Genomic DNA, 16,985 nt, shown 5'->3' on the forward strand with positions numbered 1-16,985 from the left:
CACTGGCTGGGAGAAAGAAGGCCCTGCCTCAGTCTCTTTCAAAATCTCCGCTAAGGGCTTCCCTGGTGGCGCAGTGGTTGAGAGTCCACCTGCCGATGCAGGGGACGCGGGTTCGTGCCCTGGTCCGGGAAGATCCCACATGCCGCGGAGCGGCTGGGCCAGTGAGCCATGGCCGCTGAGCCTGTGCGTCCGGAGCCTGTGCTCCACAATGGGAGAGGCCACGGCAGTGAGAGGCCGCGTACCGCGAAAAAAAACAAAAACAAATCTCCGCTAATGTTTGAAACAGGTCAAAAATCCCAATGTTCACTCATCGCCCCCATAATTCCAGTTTGTCTTTGAATGCAGCCACTTTATCTGCCGACTTGAACACAGTTGTCGTTCTCCCCTGAAGTGACAGATTGAGTTCGTTGAGCAGGTTGCATGTGTCACACAAGTAAGCAAGTTTTGTGACCCATTCTGTGTCACTGAAATGTGCTGCCAGTGGTGACTGTTTTTCTAAAAGAAATCTCTGGAGCGGCTCTCGTAACTCAAAAACTCTGGCCAGTGATCTACCTTTAGGAAGCCATCTCACTTCTGTGTATAAGAGAAGACGTGTGTGCTCTGCGTCCATCTCCTCACAGAGCTGCGCGAACAGATGTGAGTTAAGGGCATGTACTTTAATGTGGTTGATAATTTTAATCACATCCTGCAAAACATTGTTAATTTCAGGTCACATTTTTTGGCTAGCCAGCATTTCTCTATGGATGACACAGCACATAGACTCATTCAGAAGCGACTCTTTGACTCAAGTAGTTAAACCAGAAAGCCGTCCGGTCATGGCAGCCGCTCCGTCCATGCATATACCGACACAAAATGACCCATTCAGGTTTCCTGATATGTAATCATTCAAAGACTTGCATAGTTCTGCAGCTGTGGTGTTGGTTGGCAACAAAATTACACATAACATATCCTCATGCACATCCTCCTGAAAAATATGTCGCACAAAAACATGCATTGTTGCCTCGTTATCAACATCGGTAGACTCGTCAACCTGGACTGCGTACCACAGTGACTCATTAATCCTAACAATTGCGCCTCAGTATCCTCTGCTATTTCATCAGTTTGTCTAGTTATGGTGCTAGCCGAAAGAGGAACGTGTGCCACCTTTTGAACTGCAGCCTCTCCTAAAAGTTCACGACAAATGTCCTTACCAGCAGGCAGGATCAACTCTTCAGCAATAGTAAAGGGCTTCTTAGCTTTAGCAATGCGGTTAGCCACTAAGAATGATGTTCTCAGTGCAGACACATTTGATGAAGGGGTGACCTTCAATAATTGCTTCTGTTCTTTGTGTTCATGTTTTTTTTCTTTTGGAAAACTCCGAAAACGTGTCTTTTAATGCAGGGTGCTTGGTCTCCATGTGGCGAAGCAATTTTGAAGGTTTCATGGCTTCGTTGGATAGCCGGTCGCCACATATTACACAAAGCGGGCTTGGAGAATGTGAATCACCTGTTGCACTGAACGTGTAATTTAAGTAGGACTCCTGGTATTTTCTTTCAAATGCAGCTTTCTTTGGGTTGGCAGTCTTAGAGTCTTCTGCTGTCTCATCATTGGGTCATTTCCCTTTTTCAAAGAAGCTCTCCAGCAACGTTTGTTTTTTACTCATTTTGTCTCGGGTTAGCCCGTGGGCTTACCAAAACCGTGACTGAGACAAGTGTGCAGTGCGGGAAAGCGGCGCAGACGAAGTGGTAAAGAAAATAATGGGCGGGCTACTCGCGGACTAAAATAAGTGTTGGATTCTGACTTAAACCTGCCACCAGAGGCAGCTTGTGACTTGCCACTCACTGATAGCGTTTTGGTATGAGTCTGCAACCAATTGATTTCTTATGGTTTCTGTGCAGTCAAACCTCTCTGCTAATGATTATCTGTATTTGCAGCCGCTCCCCAGCACTAGCGTCACCGCCTCAGATCATCAGGCATTAGATTCTCATAAGGAGCGGGCAACCTAGATCCCTCGCACGTGCAGTTCACAGTAGGGTTCACGCTCCTGAGAGAATCTAATGTCCCCGCTGATCTGACAGGAGGTGGAGCTCAGATGGTAATGTGAGCGATGGGGAGCGGCTGTAAATACAGATGACGCTTAGCTTGCTTGCCCACCACTCACCTCCTGCTATGAGGCCCAGTTCCTAACAGGCCAGAGCCTGGTACCTTCCGAGGCCTGGGGGTTGGGGACCCCTGCTTTACTGCTTCATTGTTGCTGCTTGAACTGTGCCTGGTACACAGCAGGCATTCTGTGTACATAATCATAGATTTGGGGGATGGGCAGACATCTTGGGGAGCTTGTGGAACTTGGGGCTGGAGCTGATATCTGGGCTATACATCAAACAAGTCACTTCTATTAAGAAGGAAAAATCATGGTTTATAATCTTGAGGTGCCGCTGGGCCTTCTGGAGCCAGCACCCCCAGCGTGGCTTTCCCTGGCATGGCTCTCCCTGGTGTGGCTCTCTCCCCAGCATGGCTGGAGGTTGGGAGCTCTTCCTCTCCTCCCTCACCTCCTCCTCGGGCAGTGGGTGTGCCCTGAGCTCCACGTTGTTTCCTTCCCCTGGACCTTCCCACCCCCTCTACCTCCTCTGCCATCATCATTCCCTCCTCTCCTGCTTTGCTTGAGCTCCCGTTCGGCCTTCAAAGCCTGGCCATGAATGACCCTTGTGACCTCACCCGAGTGGCTAACACATCCCTCTTCGTGCCGTGCCCTCATTCTGAATCTTTGTCTATAAAACTGCTCTGAGTGATATAATTTCACCACAACTAAGGGGGCAAGTCACACGTTAAGTCGAGTTTCTGGTCTGGGATGATTTGAAGAAGAGGAAGGTCCTGGGGAGGGGACACGGGCCAGCGGACGTGTGAGGGCTGGTAGAGGGTCACAGAGCACACTCGCTCACGTCCCCCTTCAGCCAGGCTGGGCTCCTTTCAGGAGTCCAGTGACCAGGAAACCCTCCCAGCAGCAGAGAACATCCTTTCTCCTGGTGGCACAGACAAGCTGGATCTCAACGAGCAGCGGGTGTGCGGGCATCTGTTGGAAACACAGACCCCCTGCAAGACGTCCTCCCGGCTTCAGGACGGTGTTGGAGCTTGACTGAAAAGGGATGCGTTGTGTAGATTCTGAGTGTGAGCTCAGTACGGTGAGCAGGGGCTGCTGTGAAGGATACTTACCCTATAAGTGATAACCATGCTACCAACAACGGCAGTTAGCCATGAAGCGTCTCTTGGTACCAAGCACAATAGGCGGGTTCCTTAACCGTCCCAGTGTGCCGAGGGGCCACACCAAGTCACCACGAGCCATCCCAGCCTCGCAGGCATGGTCAGAACAGCTGTCAGGGCAGCCTCATGAGTAAGCAGCTCGAGGGACATTTTGAGCCGGAGGGGAGGCGAGCCGTCCTGCAAACCTGGCTTCTGAAACGCGAGGGGGTTTAACCCTCCTCCTGAACTGGGCCCTGGTGACCGACCACAGGTGGAATCCCATTTTCCTTCTCTTTCCTTTTTCCTTTAACACATGCGTGGGGGACAGCTCACGGGGCCTTTTTGGTCTGGGAATGCTCTCCACCCCATCAGCTGTTTGCAGCTGCTGCATCGTCCTCCTCTGGGAATGAGGGGTTGTCCTCTGTCACCCTCAGGATAGGCTCCGCAAACAAGGGCCTCTCCCGTCCAGAAAAGGTGAAGGGGCTGCCCCAGCTCCCGAGTGCCTGATGGCTCTCCGGGTCCCGAGCAGGGCCTGGTCTGGGTCTCCTGGGTGGCTGACCTTCAGGATGGCACTTGGCAGGGCTGTCCCCCAACCCCCAAGGCAGCGATGAAGCCTCTGCACTCAGTGTGTGGTCCAGGCCTGGAGAGAGACACCGAGGAAGGGGCCGGGGTGGCGGGGGGGAGGAGACGGCCGCTCCCAGAGTCCCACACACCAACCGCCCACAGCTGCCGTGGTCCTGTTCCTGTCTTCTGACCCTCACAGCGACCTGGCCACTCCCTTGGAAAGGTTTGTCCAGGCAGTTGCCAACATCCAGGACAGAGACTCTGGGGACCCCACCTCTAGAGCAGCCCAAGTGTAGTTTTATCTGGAAAGGAAAGAATAAAATGGGAAAAACGGAGCAGCTCCCCTGTTGTTGGCTTGTGACAGTTCCCATCCCTGGGCTGCTCACAGCCTCAGGCCGTCACCTCTGAGGGCTCCTGTGTCCTTGGAGAGAGTCCGACAGCTCACGGCTGTCGTCTGTTCCTCTGTGGCATCGTTCATCCAGACCTTCTGCTCCTCTTGGCTGTGGGTGTGGTGTTACTCAGAAGAGGACACCTCTGGTGTGTGCAGGGGAAGATCTGACCCCAAGCACCACCGTGGAAGTTCTTGTCTGTGCCCAGAAGCAGGCTCTGTGTGGAACAGACACTTCTTTCGGGGGGCTGGGCTTGTTACCTACGGTCCACCTGGCCCAGGTCCAGGCATAAATGTGGTTTCGTGCCCACAGGTGGGGAGGGTGGAGGAGGACCTTCCTGGAAGCCTTGCGGACAGAGCTTTTGGAATCCCAGCGCTCTCACCTGCGGGCGTTCGGCTGCTTTCATGTTGCCTCCGTTTCTACATCTGGAAAGTGGATGCGTTATTCCCTGTTTCACGGTGAAGATGGAATGAAATTGTGGCTGTAGATGTTGGCTCTAGAATATCCTAGGAAAGTCTTCCTAAGAGAAAAATAAAATATTTATGTACAAGAATGTTCACCAAAAAGTGATTTCTTAGAGGGAATAATCAGAAACAACCTGAATGTTTAGGGCATTTGTTCATGCATTTATAGGGTACCAGGATGTGGTCTCTTCAGATGATGGTGCAGGTATATTTTCAATGACACGAAAGGGTGTACACAAGAGATTATACATTTAAAAAATACAGGTTATTGAACCTTTTCTTTAGAACGGTCTTGGGTCGGGGGTCCGTGTTAGTCACGCTCATCACTGTTTTCCTACCCACAACTCCCCATGGAGAGCCTCCCGTGGCCCGTGGCCCGTGGCCCATGGCCTGCTTTGTGTCAGGGACCAGGAGAGGATGGCTGAACCAAGCTGAGCCAACCAGATTCGTTCTTTTGGGAACACAAACCGAGTCCTGGAAAGCAGACAGCTCTGAGCCCAAGTGCTGTTGATGTAACCACTGGGGAGGGAAGCATGTGGGTCAGAAGCCAACCAAGGGAGTCACCTGTTGCAGGGAGACTGGACTGGGGGCTAGAGAGGGAGGGCCCCTGGCCCCTGGGAACGAGCAAGAGAGACAGAGAGAGCTCCAGAATGGCCACCATCATGGAGTTCAGCTGTGTCCCCTCCCCCTTGTCACCCATAGATGCCTCTCTGTCCGGCTCAGAATATTCCTTTGTGCTGGACATAATTTCCATTCTTTGCACCCAAATGACGGCTGACAAGGCAATGCTCTGTGAACACGTGGTTAAGACGCTTATTTCCGGGTAGAGGTAGTTCAGATATTTATTTTTCTAAAGTTCTCAGTATTTTCTATTTTTTCTACAACGATCATTCATGTATTAATTGTTAAAAAAAGAAATGGAAAGGGCATCCACTTTGAAAACAGACTGGCAGCTTTTTATAAAGTTAAACTTGAACTTACCAGCAATTCCACTCTGAGGTACTTACCTAAGAGAGACGGCAACCTAGAGCCACACAAACACCTAACTCGAACGTCCACACCAGCTTCCTCCACGACGGCCCCGGACCGCACCAGCCCCGGATGCCTTTGGACAAAAAACCCAGCTGTGGTCCATTGTACAGCGGGACACGACTCAGCAATAAAAAGGAATGACCTGGCGAGGGAGGCAACACCTAAAGCAGGCAGACCCGAAGGAAAACTGTGAAATTTGGGGTAAGTGAAACTCATGTGTAGGGCAAAAGGCAGATCAGCGGTTCCCTGGTCTGGGGTGACTTGGGTGATTTCGAAGGGCTGTGCCGAACTTCCGGGTGTGATGGAAATATTCAATATCTTAATTGGGCTGGTGGCTACACAGGAGTAGAGGCCTGTCAAAACTCATTGAATTGTACCCTTTATGGTCTATTTTATTCCATGTGTATAAAGCCTCTATAAAGTTGAAAAATTAATTGTAAAATAAAATAAAGCGAACCCCCCTGGGAGGACACATTGGGTCTTTGTTAGTTGCTAAAGTATTTGAGTTGCTGAAATATGGCTGAGCATGGATGAAACGCCCACTGCCCGTGGCCCCGGGGGGCTGCGGCACTGTGCTCACGACGGAGGGTGGGCAGGGATGCAAAGCAAGGGCAGTGCCAGGGTCATGGGTGGGCCTGGCCATGGGCGGACAGAGGACAGAGTGAAGCATATCGTAAGTGTGGGGAGAGGAACCCTGCGGATCGGAAATGAGACGTCCATGGGCCACTTGGTGAGCAGTCAGTGGCCTCCGCGGCCCCATGCCCTTCCCCGTTCAGGGCACACGGGCCTCCTGCCTCTGCCCGAGGGCTCACTTGGGCCATGGGGCCTGCTAGTGTGCAGGACCGAAGTGGGGGGAATTAGCACCTCCCAGGAGCAGACCCCAACCTGTGACTCATGGGGGTGAGGACAGAAGCACCCCGCCACCTCCCTCCGTGGGAAGCCCTGGTTGCCTGTAGCAGGACTGCTGTGTGGGTCACTCCCGTCTCTGTCTCAGCTCCGCCTCCCCATTCCGGTGTCCTGGGATCAGATAACCTATGAACACCCGCATCCTTGTCTTGGGTCAGCTGCTGGGTGAGTACCACCTTGGCTTCTTCTGCCCTCTCTGGTCCTTGTAGGTCTGGCTCCGTGCAGCTGACATGGGGGTGCTATGGGCTGACTGTGTCCCCAAGTTCCTATGTTGAAACCTATTCCCCCAGCGTGATGGCATTAGGAGGTGATTAGGTCATAAAAGGGATTAGTGCCCACATAAAGGAGACCCCCGAGAGCTCCCTTGCCCCTTCCTCCACTTGAGGACACAGCGAGAAGATGGGCGACTGTGAAGCAGGAAGAGGGTTCTCAGCAGAGACTGGATATGCGGTGCCTTGATCTTGGACCTGCAGCCTCCAGAGCTGGGAGGACTAAACTCCTGTGTTTATGGTCCACCTGAGCTAGGTGCGTGGTTCTAGCTGCCCGGGCGAAGTAAGCTCGCCCCCTCCAGCTGTCTGAGGTCTTTGCCGTGACAGCGAGCGTCCTCAGTGTCTTCCACTCTGATCCCTGCTTCTGGGGCACTTCCTGTGGTTTAGGGACTCAATGATCTCACAAAGAGCACGTCAGCTTTGTCTCACCGCAGACTGTGGTCCAGAGCTCTGTGCTCCACAGGGAGATCTTTGTCTGGCCGCAATGCCACTTCCGGGGGCGCGGGGAGAGTCTGTCCCCCCGAAGGTCCTCTTTTGCTGAGAGGGGAAGGGGCTACGTGTATCAGCCAGTCCTTCAGAGGAGCTAGTGTGCCGAGCGACGGGGATGCTGAAATAGTCACGAAAACACAAAACACAAACCAAACCAAACCTCCCTTGAAGCTGCCCTGCAGCCAGTGTCCATGTGTCCTCTTCTTACAGACTGAGGACGGCCTGAGAAAACTCCCTCTGAGGATGGGCCCTTGGCAGGGGTTCTCGGGTGGGGTTCAGCTGTCCTCTGCTTGCATTTCTCAATTAGCATTTTCTAAAGTAAAATTTCTTAAAAAGAAAGTAAACCCGGGAGGACTGGAGCGGAGGCAAAAGTCCCGAGCGGCAGCACGCGTCATTCTTTTCTGGCCATGTGCTCTCTCACCCCTGCGGTGGCCGGGGCATGGTGGCCCACCTGGTGGTGTCCTGCCGGGGCCTCCCCCTGACTTCCCACTGCCTAGAGGAAGAGAAAGCAAAAGGATGCATTTGTGTCCTCTTCTCCACGGAGTTCCCAGAGTGGCCTTTTACAACATAACTCAGGTCCTGCCACGCCTGCTTGGACATGGCTTGTCAGCACACGACGTGTCCCCATCACCTGTGACGGAAGCTGTGCTGGCCTCTGCCCGTAGTCCCCAGGCCTTCTCGTCGTGCCCTGGCCCTGCTCCGCTCGGCTACACTGACCTCTTTGCACACTCGAGCTTCATCAGGCTCCAGGGCCATGGAGCTCTACGGAAAGCCCCGCCCAGGGTCTTTGCAGCGGCTCCACCCTGAGTCTGGGTCAGAGGCCACTCTCCCTGGTCGTCCTGCCACGGAGGCGCCCCACCCAGCCACGGTCACAGAACTGTTTGGTGTGAGTGCTGGCGCTGCACCTCTTCCTGTTTAGCTGTTGGTTTGATGTCTGCAGCTCCCACCCAGAGCACAAGCCCCTTGAGCATGGGGACTTGATCTGTCTCTGCGTCTCCACCCCGGCACCCACCGTAGTGCCGGCCACGAGAGCCCGGATGCATGTGGCCTCTGATTCTCAAAGCTCTCCCTGCGCCCAGAGATGAAACAGCCACAGTGGCATGGCCACGACACTCAAGGTCCCCTGTCTGGCATCCTTAGGTTATGAGTAAAATTGTCCACACTGTTGATGTTTAGACATGTATGTATGTTTGCTAAAGTAAACTGCAGTTTCCAGACATTGTTCTAAAGTATACTAAACACAGACTTGTGGGTCTTCAGGAAACAAGTGGGCGGCACCGACACAGGCCTCTTCCTGAGCCATCGGGTTTGAGCACGCAGCTCACCTGCTGCCTTAGGCTGCTCGCCGCCAGACCCTTGGGGGTGTCAGTGCCAGGAGCGCGATGGAGCTGGCGGTGCGGGACCCCTGAGTGACAGGCGCTGCTCGAGAAACGTGCCAGGGGACGCAGCCCCGGCTTCACGCAGGGAGGGCCACGCAGGCTGGTTCTGATGAGAAGTTTTGTGCCTCTTTGGCCTCAGAGCCTCGGGGTGCTGCCAAAGCAGCTGAGACGTGAATTTCAGAAGCTGAGCGCAGTGAGGAGAGAGGGGAAAGGCCTGGGGCAGGGGAGAGGGTGGGTTAGGGGATACACAGGTTGAAGGGGGACAGAGGAAGGGGGATGCAGCCGGACGGGCCTGGGAGAAACCACGAACCACAGCTCTCGTGCATTTTGGTCACGTGGGTAATGGCATAAACTTGTTTTTCGGTATTTCCAGAATGTGTGTTCTCTTTCTCACAGCTGATAGCGTTTCCCTGGAAAAGGCCCCACATGGACAGACCTGGGAAGAAACTCTCAGAGCAGCCAGTGTCTGACCCAGGGCGTGGCCCACGGGCAGTCCTGCTGCCACCTGGGAGGGGAAGTGGCACTCTCACCCTGGCCTAATGTGACAACAGGCCGGGAAGGAGGCATTTCTGTAAGGCCAGGTGCCCTGGGATAGCCGTGCGAGCTTGTGACCAGGCCCTCGCTGCGTGGGGAGAGGGGGCAGCACGGGAGCCCCGTTCACCAGCCAGGTCACCTCCCCAGGATGGACTTGGGAACTGGCCTGGTTGAACTTCCTTTCCCTCCCTTTCTTGCGCTTCTGCCACCAGACAGGCTCCAGAGAGCGGGAGGGAGGGAGAAGAAAGGTGACACTAAGTCCTGTCGAATGCATGGCGGGCGGATGGTGGATGGAGGATGGCGGATGGAGGATGGAGGATGGCGGATGGCGGATGGAGGATGGAGGATGGAGGATGGTGGATGGCGGATGGCGGATGGCAGATGGCGGATGGAGGATGGAGGATGGTGGATGGAGGATGGTGGATGGAGGATGGCGGGTGGCAGGTGGCGGATGGTGGATGGCGAGTGGCAGGTGGTGGATGGCGGATGGCAGCGGATGGTGGATGGCGGATGGCGGATGGCGGATGGCGGATGGCGGATGGCGGGGCCCCGGGGTCCCCATGGCCGTGAGGGCCGTCAGGTGCAGCCTGCCTGTTTCCTCCACCCCCATGCTGCCCCATTCAGCTACACCAGCCCCGGAGGTTAGAGGAAGACTTAGGGTTCTCGGGGAAGTACCCTCAAACCTTGTTCCTCATCAGGATGGTCTGGAGTAAACCCAGAAGACCTGAGAAACCGGAGTCTCTGGGGGCGGGGCCTGGGCATCAGCATTTTGTACAGCTTGCCAGTGATTCTGATGAGCAGACGGGCTGCGCCTCATGGGTGTGAGGGAAGAAGAACTGAGCACGCCTCTGGGGCTCAAATTCCAGGTCACCAACTGTCCCCGGGACTGTTCACGTCACCTATAGTGTGCCCTGCTGCCCTCTGCATCCAAGCAACCTCACCACCATGGATGTCCCCCCCATTCCCCCCTCCATCTTAATGGGCATCCACGGCCTCCCCTGGCTTTCAGGACTAGGCCTCCAGGGCTCTGGTCGCCCGCAGCCTCCCTCTGTTCATTCCCTGCTTTCGGCCCTTCAGCCACGGGGCCTTCCGCTCCGCTCCTCGGCCGCGCTGCCTCGCCTGCCCACTCAGGGCTTTGTGAGCGCTGATCCCCGGCCCCCGTGCCGTGCCCGCCCTCCGCCATCCCTCCCTCCACCTCAGTGTAGCACACCCTCCTCTGAGTGAGCTCTGGCACCCGGCCTGGGGCTGGACCCCCAGCACGGCAGGGAGCCCGCTCACACGAGATGCTCAGTAAATCTTTGGTGCCTGAAGAGTAGATTCTTGTACATGGTCCGGTGAGAAGAGGCTCACTGCCGCTTCCCTACCCCAAACCAGCCCTGTGGTCTGTCTGTCCCACCCCCAGGCATCCCGGGGGCGGACCCCTCCTCTGTTGAGGGGCTCTGTCTAACAGATGTGGCTTTCAGCTCCCACCCAGGCTGGGGACCTGGGGCCGGGGGTGGTCACCGTGCTTCTAGAGCCCCCTTGGTTCCAGGTGTTGAATCCGTGGCTTCTTTTGAATGTCCAGCCTTTATCCTTGAAGGCTGGATATATTGCTGGGAACCACCATACATAATGGAGCGTCAAACTGGCTGGGTAATGCTGTTTGCGGTAAAGGTTGGCAGTTTGGTCGTAAAGGATCAACGTCACTTCTCCTTTGGGGCTTGTGAACGAGGCGATTCCAGACTGAAAAGATGAGGGGTGTATGTCATGAGTCCACACGTGGCAGGCCGTCCTGCTGTCCCGCCCTGGCCCCGGGCAGGGGGATGCCTGCCCAAGAGCTGAGGGTTCTAACCCCATCATTCTAAGCCATTCGGGCAGCCGGCTTTACAGATGCTCCTACAGAATGCTCCAGATTCCTGCTGCTGATTTCCCAGGCTCCACGGGGCCTGGCCAGCAGAGGGCACGGTCCCCCCCATCTGGGAGTCAGGCCCAGAGCAGCCTCCCAGGGCCTTTGCTGCTCCAGGCTCACCCTTTCGGGCTGTCGAGAGCTGCAAAGAAGGAGTGGCTGGTGGGAGCTGGCTGAGGCACGGGGGGTCCCTGAGGGAATTCACAGCAGTGGATCCCTCCCCAAGGGGGTCCCCCAAGTAGAGCTCCCTGAAGCAGAGGGTGCCCAGGTGCCCCCTCTGTGGCTGCTTCTGCCATCGGTCCTGGCCCAGGCCCTCGTGTCCCTGGAACAGGCCCGGACCATCTGGAAGTCACTCTCTCAGGGGCTGGCGGCCGGGACAGTTCAAGGAGAGACCCGACCTCCTCTTCGTGTCTGCGGGTGCGGAGTGGGGGGCAGGGAGGCAGCAGCCAAGGTATTTCATGTCTCTGTTGACAGATGCTGCAGAGAACCTTCTGACATGCCTGCCGGCCACAGTGCTGGACACTGGCTGAACCGAGATGTTAAGGTCTCACTCACGTGCTGTGCTGTCTGGTGGGGGAGATGGACGTTCAACACACAACTGAATCAATTAGGCCAAATTACAAACGTGATGAGTACGCGGAAAACAAGAAGGGGTGCTAGACAGAGGAAAGTTGGGGTCCTACCAGCTCCAGGGGCTGGGGTCTGCTCAACGAGACCCTCTTCCTCCGGAAGGTTCGGTGCCAGGGCCTGACCCCACTCCTCCCGGGGTAACACCTCGGTGCCAACTGTCCCTTCAGCAGGGACGGCCTGGCCTTCACGGCCCGAGTTAAGTCTTTTCTGCTGCGAAGCTGCCCCCCTTCCCTCCAGCCCCCTCACAGCCGTGCTGGTTCCAGAAAGGCTCCTTCCCTGTTTTTATCATTACATCGCGTACATTGCTTTCTCTGCACTGGCTGTGAGCCCCTCGAGGAAAGGGCTCCACGATGGAGGATGTAAGGATTTCTCAGGGTCTGTTTATCGGGCTCTTGCTCTAGCCAACCCAGCGGGGGTCTGCGGTGTGCCCACTTTGAGCCAAATAGATGCCACAGGGGGTTCAATGTGTCCTGATTTTATGAGGGGAAATTCCTGTGTGAGAGCAAATGGGGAGAGAGCTGGGCAGCTGGGGCACAGTCCTCTCAGCCTGGGGGTGAGGGAGGCCTGTCCTCCAGGGTCGAGGATCTGTCCTCCTGCATACGGGTGCACAGACACTTCCTGTGCGCTGGGATTGCTCAAGAACGTCCAAACGCACAGTCATGGGGGATTCACCCTCTGTCAGAATCCCTGTCGTCTGAACAGAAAGTAAGTCCCTGATTGTGAAAGCTGGGCAGGTGGGGGCTTTTGGAGGCCCCCCTGCTTCAGCCCAGGGTGTCGTGAAGTCTTGAGCCTCTGCATCGCCTGGTTCCTCTTCCTGCCCCCCACCTGCCAGCGGAGATGGCGTAAGGCAGGGGTGACATACCAGCTGGTTTTTCCTCGGTGACACAGCCTCTTGCGTGAGTTTTCACAGGCAGAGACCCTGGAGGGTCCCACCGCACAGCCCTGAAGCCTGTGAAAAAGTGCGGGAAGCCCCAGGATGGTACAGCTCCAGAGGGTCTCAGAGACACCCCAGAGGGGACACCACCCCTGGGAAAAGTGTCTCTGCGTGTGAGGGGCTTGACCATGAGTAGAGGATGCCCCTGGTTGGCACTTTTCTGTGCAGGAGTCTGCAGAGCTTGGCCAGGGAAGTGCGTAAAAATTCACATGAGGAATGAAGTTTCCAAATTGTACACCCCTGCCATTCTCCCCCTGACACAGGCCTAAGAAAGGGAATTCTGGGCATTACATCTCAACCTCAGCTCTTTGGGGGACCAGTTTCTGTCCCCCAAACTGATGAGAGGAGAGAGAAGAAGATGGGCCTGGGGTGGGAGGACAGGAAAGGAGGAGAGTCTTGCTTCTGGGGTCGGCCTCCAAGCCTCCCTGTGTGTTGAAGAATTCAGGTAGTAGACAGAGAGGATGCACAACTTTCCAGCCCGTGTAAAATGCTGATAGAAGGCACCCAGGGGACTGAAATAGAAAAGGCTGGAAGTAAGGAGAGGTTTTGCCATTAAAAGAGAGAGGTTCCAGAATTCTTCAAGGAAAAGAGAATCAAATAGAGAGAATTTTAAGAAGTGTTTCTCTGGTCCGTAAGTTGGATGCCCTTTGGTATTTCCCCAGACCCTTGAGCGAAAACTGCAGCTAACTTTTCATTCTTTGGGTTTTGGTGCTGTGCTTCTATGAACGTGACTCCACGTAGGGACTGGGCCACATGGAGCTCCAGTTTATATTTGGGACACACACACACACACACACAATACAGAAACACATCTCAGAAATTCACTTTTAAGAAAACAGCTGAGATTATCCATCACGACATGAGTACGTTCATCGACTGTTCATTCTTCTATTAAGCACCCATCTCTGTCTAACAGATGGATTAAGGTCCATCTTTATTCCCTTCATGGACCTATTTATTCTCCCCTCTTAGGCAAAGACGTCTGTGCTCTAGCCACCTTCAGAAGGCAGGATGCCCAGGCCAAGGAAGGAAGTGTCCTCTCTGGTTTAAATTTCACAGTGAAGCCTGCTTCAGAAATAAATCATCAAAAGAGATACCCTTCCCTCATCTCCTGCAGACAGCCCCAAAGTGTATCTAGCCCCGTGAGATCAGAGCTGAGTTCTGGGCAAGGTGAATGCCGACCAGCATCGACAAACTCCCCGGCATTTGTGGACGGCACAGCGGTCAGGCAGCTGAGAGCTGGCGTGCCGGGGAAAGTGAAGCCCGGTGACAAGATGGTTGGGCATCCCCGGCTCCCGTTTAGTGCTTAATTACCCAGAGGAAAGGCCAACAATGGGGACTGTAAATTGTCCTTGGAAAACAGCCCTGGGAGTGGCTCCCCCTTTGTCCCCAGACCAGGACCCCCGCCCCTTTCCTGGGCCTGGAGGGGCCTCCTTCTCAGCTGCCGCTTCGCCTGGATCTCCTGCCTCTCCCCGGCCCACACATCCTCTGCATTTCCCTTCTCCAGCCACGCCTCGCCCCCTTCCTGTTTTCCTGGTCACCAAGGGAGGAAGGGAAATGTTACATGAAGCCCTTTTCTTTGTCTTCGCCCCCACTGATTCATAAGGAAAAGAATAGCTTCAGGTGTTTAAATAATGGGGTGCGATGAACCTATAACTCATCCCAGCACTTGTCTTCGGGAAGGCAGAGTCCCCAGGGCAAAGTCAGGGGTCATAGATCACCCCAAACACAAGCTTTAGTCACTTTTAATGCAAGGACAGCTTAATAGCTTCCAGGCTCAGATATTAAAATGAAACACTGCAAAAAAAATAATAAAACGTAATTTCCATTTTTCAGATTCCATTTCTTCTTTAAAATACAAATAGTGGCAAAGGCAAATCTTGGACACTCATGCAATGTGCTTGTCCCCAGTTTTTCGACACCACTGCTACGTACCGTCCCCAGATGTTGGCACCAGTACAAAGTAAGTTTTCCAGAATTGCTTCCATGCTGGTAGAGAATTACAATAGCGGATTTCAAACCCAGAGAGACATAGCTGGGGGTGGGGATGGTGCAGGGGGTCTGGCCCCTGGGTTTGGTCTTCCCCATCGAGGAGACGTACGAGGTGGATCCTCCCCGGGTGTGATGCGGGGAAGCGGGGTGCATCCCTGAACGGCTACGTCCGATGTCCTCAGAGGCCCTGGCGGATGTGGCCTTTCCCTGCTGCTCCCTTGACCTGCACTTCCCTCCGCCTGATGCTATAGAACTACTTCTCTGAAATTTCTTGATTTAGACCAATCTCCTGCTCTGGTTTTGTTAGGGTCCAGGCATGGGGCCCGGGCTTTCGTATTTTAATCACACAGTCACCAACGTTTATCTGGAAATGGTGATGGCAGGAGGATGCTGTCCAGCTGTGCCCAGCCACTACAGACTGTTAGTTGCCTTGAGATGCACTTGGTACGACTCCTGCCAGACTCAGCCTGGCCACAATGACACGAAATCGGGCAACAGGCTGGGGTCGGGGTGACGGGGCACTTGATCCCAAAGTACTCCAGGGAGCCCCTCCCTGCAGTGAGCTCTCCTCATGCAGTTTGATGAGATCTTCATGGTACCCTTGAGCGAGCAGATGGGGCTTTCGTGCCCTCAGAGACCAGCGGTGCCCCAGCGAGCCTGCCCTGCCCTGGGCTGCTTGCTCGGGGCTGTTTCTTTGCCGCATCCTGGCTGGTGGTGGGAAGATCTCTGCCCTACCTCTGTCCCCACCTCCCTCCAGCCGAAAACTCCAGTGATGGGGACGAAATGATCAATGTATTAAGAGCCCCTTATGAGGAAACAAATCCTCTCCCACTGTTAGGGAGTTGGATGGAGGTGAAAGTGGAAAGAGAAGTCTTCTCACTCTTTTCTGTTGGGTGGTGGAGAGCAGAAGACCCAGTCTCTGACCCAAAACCTTTCCCACGGGTCACAAACGGACTAGTTTTTAGACTCAATTGTCTCACAGCATCTGGGAGTTTGGAAGGGCCCAGTCAGAGCCTCTCCCCGAGGGGACGTGGAGGTACCCCACACACGGTGTGCTGAGTTCCTTAAAATTCAACAAAGGTGTGCTGAGCCCGCACTGGCTTCAGACTCCCATCTACACCTGCAGCCGCCTCTGCGTAGGGGTGCCCCCTCCTTACACCCAGCTGTCTGAATGGGACCACCTCTAACTAGGAGAGTGGTCCTATGGTGGGCTGCCTGCAGCGGTAGCTTCTGCCTAGCACATCCTGACCCAGAGCTGCAGCTGCCTATGGATGGGAAGAGGCTTCTCAGGAAAGAGGCCTTCGTTCCTGGGAAGAGGAGGGGCCTCAGCCTGCTGTTTCTGCCGCCCCTCCCCTGCCCTGGGAACAGGGGCTCAGGCCCCAGGAGAGAGAAAGGAGGTTAAGGCCTGGTGTCCATTACGGCTTATCTTGAACACAGATGTCAGCCTGTGCCCAGTCATCACAAGGGAACCCAGGCTTGGGGGGCTGGGAGGCTCTGTTTCCTTCTCTGAATGTTGTGATCGAATAAGGGAGGCATCTTGCTTGTATCCTAACTGCTCCCTGAGGAAAGGACCATTAACCCCCTTAACCTGGAAAGTGGTTTGACCGCTCATGTTGGAGGCGGATGGCGCCCGGGCAGCAACAGGTGAAATTCTGTACTAGGGAAGAACCAAATCTGACTGCATGTTGGATCAGTTTCTTTCACTTTACCCTTTGCTTTCCACTGCTTTTTTTGGCTGAAAGGATAACATCTGTACATAATGGCCTGCCTCGGGGGACCCTGCCCCTCTGCCTGAATGTTGAACCAAAGTGCCTTTGTCCAGGCAAACATCCGGACCCTGTTCCACCTGCCGATGGCTGCAAGAAAGAAGAAACTAACACATCCCCTCCCCAAGGCTGGCCATTCCGGTGATATTTGCAAAACTTATGGCCTTTTTACTTTACTTCCTCATCTCCTCCCCCTCTCTGTGCTATAAAAGAAACTGGCATCCAAACCCCGATAAGATGGTTATTTTGAGACTTTAGTCCGCCATCTTCTCCGTCTGCCGGCTTTCCGAATAAAGTCGTATTCCTTTGCTTCAGCACCTCGTCTCTGATTCATTGGCCTGTTGTGCGGCGAGCAGAGCGAGCTGGGACTCGGTAACAAGTCTACCCATGTTATTTATTTATGTGTCACCTCCTAAAGAAAAAAGACAATTTCTGGGAGGTAGTTACGATTATCATTGTGTTTCCATGAAAATTTTAATATAATTTGAATTCTAATATAGCTTTTAAGTTTACCACGAAAAGTCATTTTCTATCTA

The 16,985-nt window shown here is 54.5% G+C and overlaps 1 long non-coding RNA gene across 1 annotated transcript; it reads left to right on the forward strand.

Moving 5' to 3' along the window:
* Positions 1-1,083: 1,083 nt before the first annotated feature.
* On the forward strand, positions 1,084-16,763 carry LOC125961390 (uncharacterized). The gene is made up of 3 exons (XR_007472072.1): positions 1,084-5,866; positions 14,528-14,654; positions 16,426-16,763. It is a non-coding gene; the product is annotated as an uncharacterized LOC125961390 (long non-coding RNA).
* Positions 16,764-16,985: the final 222 nt, after the last annotated feature.

This window comes from Orcinus orca, chromosome 16 (assembly GCF_937001465.1).
Source record: "Orcinus orca chromosome 16, mOrcOrc1.1, whole genome shotgun sequence".
Classification (NCBI taxonomy): domain Eukaryota; kingdom Metazoa; phylum Chordata; class Mammalia; order Artiodactyla; family Delphinidae; genus Orcinus; species Orcinus orca.